Here is a 6,328-nt window from a genome sequence, read left to right as displayed (position 1 = left end):
GAGAGGGGCTGGGATGTGCACAGGTATCTCTGCTTCCTCATAACACACTGGGTTTGAGCCTTCTGTCTGGCACAGAAGGAATCTCTTAAAACAGAATTGGTTTTTCCTTCCTTTTCACATACATAGCTGAAAGGTCAGGTTTTTGCTGTTTTTTTTTCTTCTTCTTCTTTTTTTTTTTTTTTTTTTTTCTTTAATAAACCTCCCAGCGTGGGATGAATCACTGTTTTATCACTCCATCTCTCACATTCTTCCCCCCAAATGGCACAAGATAAGTTGTAACTTATTAAAATCAGAGGAATGGACTGAAAAGCCTCACCAGCAGTGAGGGTTTCTTTCCCTGCATAGCAGCCAGTAAATGATGCTCTGCACTGTGAGGGAGCAGGTTCATTAAATTGTACCACTTTGATGTTATCTCATGGGCTGAGCTGTGGGGAAGTCTGGGGAAACACGTGACATTTCTGGGGGAAAACACTTGTTTTGTTCATTAGTATGCATTAAAGCCTGGCTGCCTGGGAGACAGGCATCACCAAGTCAATAAAGCAGCTCTGATTTCAGGTGAAAGGCAATATCCACCCTAACAAGGCAGCTGTGAGCCATCCTCAAGCTCAGGTTTTTTTCCAGAGAGCTCCAGCAATGACCCTCATGGCTAAATGCTGCAGCCCAGAGGCAAAAATTCATCCCACCAGCATCCTGTATGACACAAAGTGCTGCAGGTACTGGCTCAGGTATCAGTCCTGGAGTGAGAATTCCTGGTGGGAATGATGTGGTGGCACACCAAGGGAAGGGACTGGCCACCTCCTTAAATTGTGGGGCAATGCTGGATTGAGAAATGTCTTCAGGGCAAAGACTTTGGAGGAAAATGCTGCAAACCCACTCTTTCCTCTCCTTCCTGAGCTGTGGAAAGGGACTCATCCCTCTGGGGCAGGCAGGCACTGAAACATCCTCTTTTAATATGGATGGGAGTGTTAGCATTTAAAAAACCAGCCTAAATCCCACTGATACTCATTACAGTGGAGAAGCCTGATCTAAGCCTTGAAATAATTGAACTTGTCTCTTGACATCTCAATTCCAGAGCAGAGTGGGGAGAAAAGCTGGAGCTCGCTGTAACAAGCAGCTCCAGCCTTCCCTGCTCCTGGTCAAAACTAGGGGTGAATTTTTAATGACACCATGCAGGTAGATAAGATAATTTAGCTCGAAGAGGGAAGGTGGTGAGGAGAGGAGCACAGAGGATCAGCATCTTGGATGAAATTCTCACCTGGCAAAGGTGAGGGGACAGGGAGAAGTCCTGTGAGAGACCAAAGAGGCACAACTGGTGAGAGAGGCAAATGGGGAATGGTGAGAATCTCCCTCACATCCAGGGTGCAGGGTGAGGACAGGGCTGATATTTCCCCCCCCCAAAAAAACCACTGTGCTCATCTCCAGCGTGCCTCCTGTGTTCCCAGAAAATGCAGATGTGATGTACCTGTTCTCTGATGGATATCTCTCATCCCTGCAAAACACTGCAGACTGCTTCAATAACAAACATGAAAAAGAGGCAGCTCCATTACCATTTCCCATCTCTTTATATAACAATTTGTTTTGCAGCCTGATTGCCAGCAGCAGAGGCAATTTTGCCATCAGCTTCACGGAGTCTCCCTGCTGGAAAAAAAAATAAAATAAAAAAACAAAACAAAACAAAACAAAACAAAAAAACCCACAACAGCAAAAAGAACATTAAGAGGCTGCACGGTCAAGTGCTCTGATATTAAATTGTGCTGAGGCAGAGATTGCCTCCAGCAGCAGAATTCTGGGAGTTTTACATGGATCCTCAGCATTTCCCTGGGGCACAGACAGGAAGGTGGTGGCAGCACTCCCAGCACACCCATCCCTCCCCAGGCTCCTTCCCAAGAGGGCTTTGTCCTTGCCCTGCCCAGCTCCTGGTTTCTGCAGGACCCTGAAGGTCGCTGCACTTTGGGGCACAAAGCCTTCCACATCCCATGGAAAATGTGAGAAAAGCATGTATCCAGAGCTGGAAAACTGCTGAAGCCTGCAAGGTTTGAAATTAATGTGGAGAGCAGCAAATGGAGATGATGTGGCTGATCCTCATGGGAGAAAGGTGATAGCTGTAATCAGGCTGTGCTGCCTTCCCCTGGAAAAGTTGGGATGCAGGTACAGTTACTTTCTCTCTAAGTGGGCTGTCCCAAAGGATACAGCTCCGTTGATCAGGCTGTGCTTTTCCTCTGCAAAGCTACCTCTGGGGGGAGGTGATGCTGGGGGCTTGTCCCAGATTATCTCCTCCCATCCCACAGCTTCCCCAAACCTCTGGTGAATCCAGCTGTCCATCTCCAAAGGTTTAAAATCAACAGAGCTCAGAGCCCCTTCCAGAGCCTAAAGGGGCTCCAGGAGAGCTGGAGAGAAACTGGGGACAAGGGATGGAGGGACAGGACACAGGGAATGGCTTCCACTGCCAGAGGGCAGGGATGGATGGGATATTGGGAAGGAATTAATTCTTCAGGGATGGATTCTTTCCATCCATCAGGGTGCCCAGAGCAGCTGTGGCTGCTCCTGGATCCCTGTGAGTGTCCCAGGCCAGGCTGGACACTGGGGCTGGAGCAACCTGGGACAGTGGAATGTATCCCTGCCCATGTTGAAGATGGTTTTGAAGGTCCCTTCCAACCTAAACTATTCTGGGATTCTGTGAGTCTATTTCAGTGCAAAGGCACCAGAGATCCAAGTTTTTGGAGACCTCTGCAGATTCCCAAATCCCAGCCAGGACAGCTGACACGGTAATTTTGTTTCAATGCTTTGGAAATGAGGGAATGCAGCCCAGGATTTGGCTGGGTGACAGTCATTGGCGAGCAGGTCACAGTAAAAGTGTTTTTAAAGAGAAATGCGATTCTTTGGGTATTTCCCCGTGGGTGTTCCTGCCATTCCCTGTTATTTCCGGATTGCAGCAGCTGAGTCACTGCTGGCTCTGGAGGGCTGAGAAAGTTCAGGAGGAAAACTATCAGGTCCTGGTGTCCCTGGTGACCTCTGCAGAGCTGGAGTTTTGCACATGGGGCGAGCTGACAGAATTTGTCAAAGACCTGCAAATGGTCTGGGATCGATGGGAATTCACAGCAGAGCAGGACTGGGAAGTGAAGGCGGAGTCGGAAAAAGGGTGGAGTGTTACCCTCTGGTTAGAAAAGGTGTAAAAAGTGAGGATGTTTGTGATTTGCACAAAAACTTGCACTGTCTGTCCTTGATTTTGTTTAGACTTTAAAAACAGACGGTGGGTGAAATCTGTGGGGCAAAGCTCCAGGCCCTGGAGTCAAACCCTCAGAAAATGTGGAGCAGCTTTGGGGTTTAACAGCACTGCCTGACCCTGTTAACCAAACAGAAATCAAAAATTCAAACCAGCGAATTTTAAACCCAACAAGCCCCCAAGTCACGATTTTCCAAGCACCAGCCTGGGAAGAGGTGAAGCTGATGGGGGCATCTCTGGAAGAAGGAGCTGCCCCAAATCCTGAGGCTGCTGTGGCTCCATGCCCCAGACCCAGCCAAGCTTTCCGTGTTATCCCATAAATCCCGATGAGCCCATGATGAGTCCCCAGGGTCACCGACTCATTGGGTGGGTGTCACATCAGAGGGTGGGACAGCTCTGGGAGGGTCTTTGGTGACAGAAGTTGAGGCAGCTCCGTGTCTCCTTCATAAAGGCAGCAGGGAGTGCAGGACGTCTCTGTATTATTTTTCTCCCCAGCCCAGGCTCGGTGCCAGCAGTGCTGCTGGTATAAATAATGGAGCGTGATGACAGGGACATTTTTAAAGGAGAACAAATCGCCAGACTCCTTTTCCCAGCTTCTTTGCTTTAGTCTAAAGTGATGCTAATGAGGGAGGTCAAGCCGTTTCCATCTCTCCCTGCTGCACAAGCTGGGACATTTATCTCTTTTGACAAAAATTTTTTTTAAAATAAATCCAAACTCCTAGAGTAGATTTTTTTTTTTTTTTCCAGCTTGCTTGGCTGGTGTGTCCCTTTCCAGGGAGGAGGACTCCTCCAGGAGCTGGAGGATGCCCTGGAGGATGCCCCAGTCTTTCCCCACTGCCCTTGCTGCCTGCACGTCAGCTGGAATGTTGGATCCAGTGAGGTGCTGCCTCCAAGGTCCCCTCGGGGTGTGTTGGGGACATCCTGTGCTGCAGCAGCGCTGGTGACAGGGCCAGCTGTCCACAGGGAGGGCTCAGCAGGACATGGGGGGGTGCCAGCAGTGTCTTCATGCAGGGATAACCTCTTGTCAGAGAGGATGACTTGGAGTGACAGCACCTTTCCAACCCTGACCTCATACCCCAAACATCCCATTTCCCCCTGATCCACGTGGGAAGCTCCCACTTCCAGAGCAGCAGATATCAGACCACACACACGCCGGACTCTGCTGAACATTTGGGTAAAACTCGATGTATATTCACATCCCTGAAGGTTGGGACACAACCCAAATTCCTGGGAGAGCGCTGCCTTTCCTTCCTGTTGTGGCAGCTGGAAGTGGCTCAGGAGTTCGCAGCTTCCCATGGCTCCCAGATCCTCCTGTCCAGGCAGTCTGGATGTGTCCAGAGGGCTGGGATTTTGGGTCTGTTCCTCAGGGGAAGATGCTCCCTCCTCCAGACAGGCTGGATGGTCTCAGGGAGGATTGCAACAGAGTTGCTTGGGGCAAAGCATGGCTCAGGCAAGAGGAGTTGGCTCCTCCAGGGTGCAGCTGGTGAATGCTGAAAATGTGCTCTGGGGTTCAGGAAAACTGAAAATAGTTGGAGAAGCAATTCTTGGGAGATTATAAATTCCAGAATGGTTTGGGTTGGAAAGGACCTAAAAAAACATCTGTTTCCACCCCCTACCATGGGTGGAACACCTTCCAGTATCCCAGCTTGCCCCAAGCTTCATCCAGCCTGGCCTTGGACACTTCCAGGGATCCAGGGGCAGCCACAGCTTCTCTGAGCACCCTGTGGCAGGGTCTCAGGGATCTCTCTGGCTGCCAGGTGGAGCAGTGCAGGACAGGTGTAAAATGGCTTTTGTCACCCATGTAAAACTTCATTAGGAAAGAGCAGCCACATCTAATTATCTGTGCTGAGCCCTGTTAAATTCATCAGGTGAGGTGAGAGCCTCAAAATGAGGATTGGCTCCTGTCAGGCACCTCAGCATCCCTCCTGATCATCAGAACCTCTCCTCCATGACCAATAACCCTCTTGCAGGTGGGAATGGCTCTGGGCAAGCTCATGGAATCCCAGAATGGATTGGGTTGGGAAGGAACTTAAAGCTCATCCCATTCCACTCCCTACCATGAGCAGAGATGCCTTCCACTGCACCAAGTTGTTCCTGGGGTCCATACCTGGTTACAGTCATGGTTCACACTGGAATTTTTGCTTTATGCAGTGATTTTGTTCCAGTCTAAAAAAAAAAAAAAAAAAAAAAAAAAGTCCCCCTGGACTGGTTTATGTCCTCCTTCAGTGCAAATTCCTGACCAAACCTTCCTGAAAATGCCATCCTTCACCCTGCTACAGGGGCAGCAATACTGGCAACCTCAAAACCCCAAGACCCTGGCTCAGTTCTTTAAAAAACCATGGAGGATTATCCCCTATTCATGGTTCTTACCTCTCAAATCTGCAACTAGCTCTACAAGCCTAATTTGTTTTTTTACAAGGAAAGCCAAAATTAACAATTAATCACCTCCCCCCTGGGCTTCGACAGAATAATTTAAAATATCTCAGGAAATGCAGACAGAAATAGTGGTGACGCTGTCTGTCTCTCAGAAGACCTAGCTTCTTGCTTTATTCCCACAGATTGCTCGCTGATAACAAACCTCTAAGAAATATTCATCTTTTCAAAGACAGAAAAAAAAAAAAAAAAGCCTGAGACAAGTCTAAATTCCCTGGAACCTTCCCATTTGGTGAATGGGCTCCGTGTGCTTGACACTAATTAATTAATTTCCTCAATTTAAATTGCTTCTTCTGCATCCCCAGCCTACAGGAGAGCTTACACCAGACCTGAATGCATAAGAGGGGAAGCAGAGTTTATTTAAGGTATCATTTAATAGCAGTATTTTTTTGGTTGTTGTTGTTGTCTTTGGGGTTTTTTTCTGTGTTTTGTCTGCCAGGTGGGGTTTGGTGTCCAGGGATGCAGCAGCCTGGGGAATAATTCAGCTGTTTTTGACCCACCTGGAGTCAGGTATGCTGGGAATGAGTCTAAAGCTGTAGGAGGAGCAGCAGCCTGGGACACAGGGGTGCTGCTCCCTCTGGGGTGATGGGAGCCATGCAAGAATCACAGAATTCCAGCCCTGCTGAGGTGGGAAAGCACCTTAAAATCCATCCAGTTCATGGGCAGGGACAT

Source organism: Erithacus rubecula (assembly GCF_903797595.1).
Source record: "Erithacus rubecula genome assembly, chromosome: 8".
Classification (NCBI taxonomy): Eukaryota; Metazoa; Chordata; class Aves; order Passeriformes; family Muscicapidae; genus Erithacus; species Erithacus rubecula.
Note: the sequence above shows the minus strand (reverse complement) of the source record.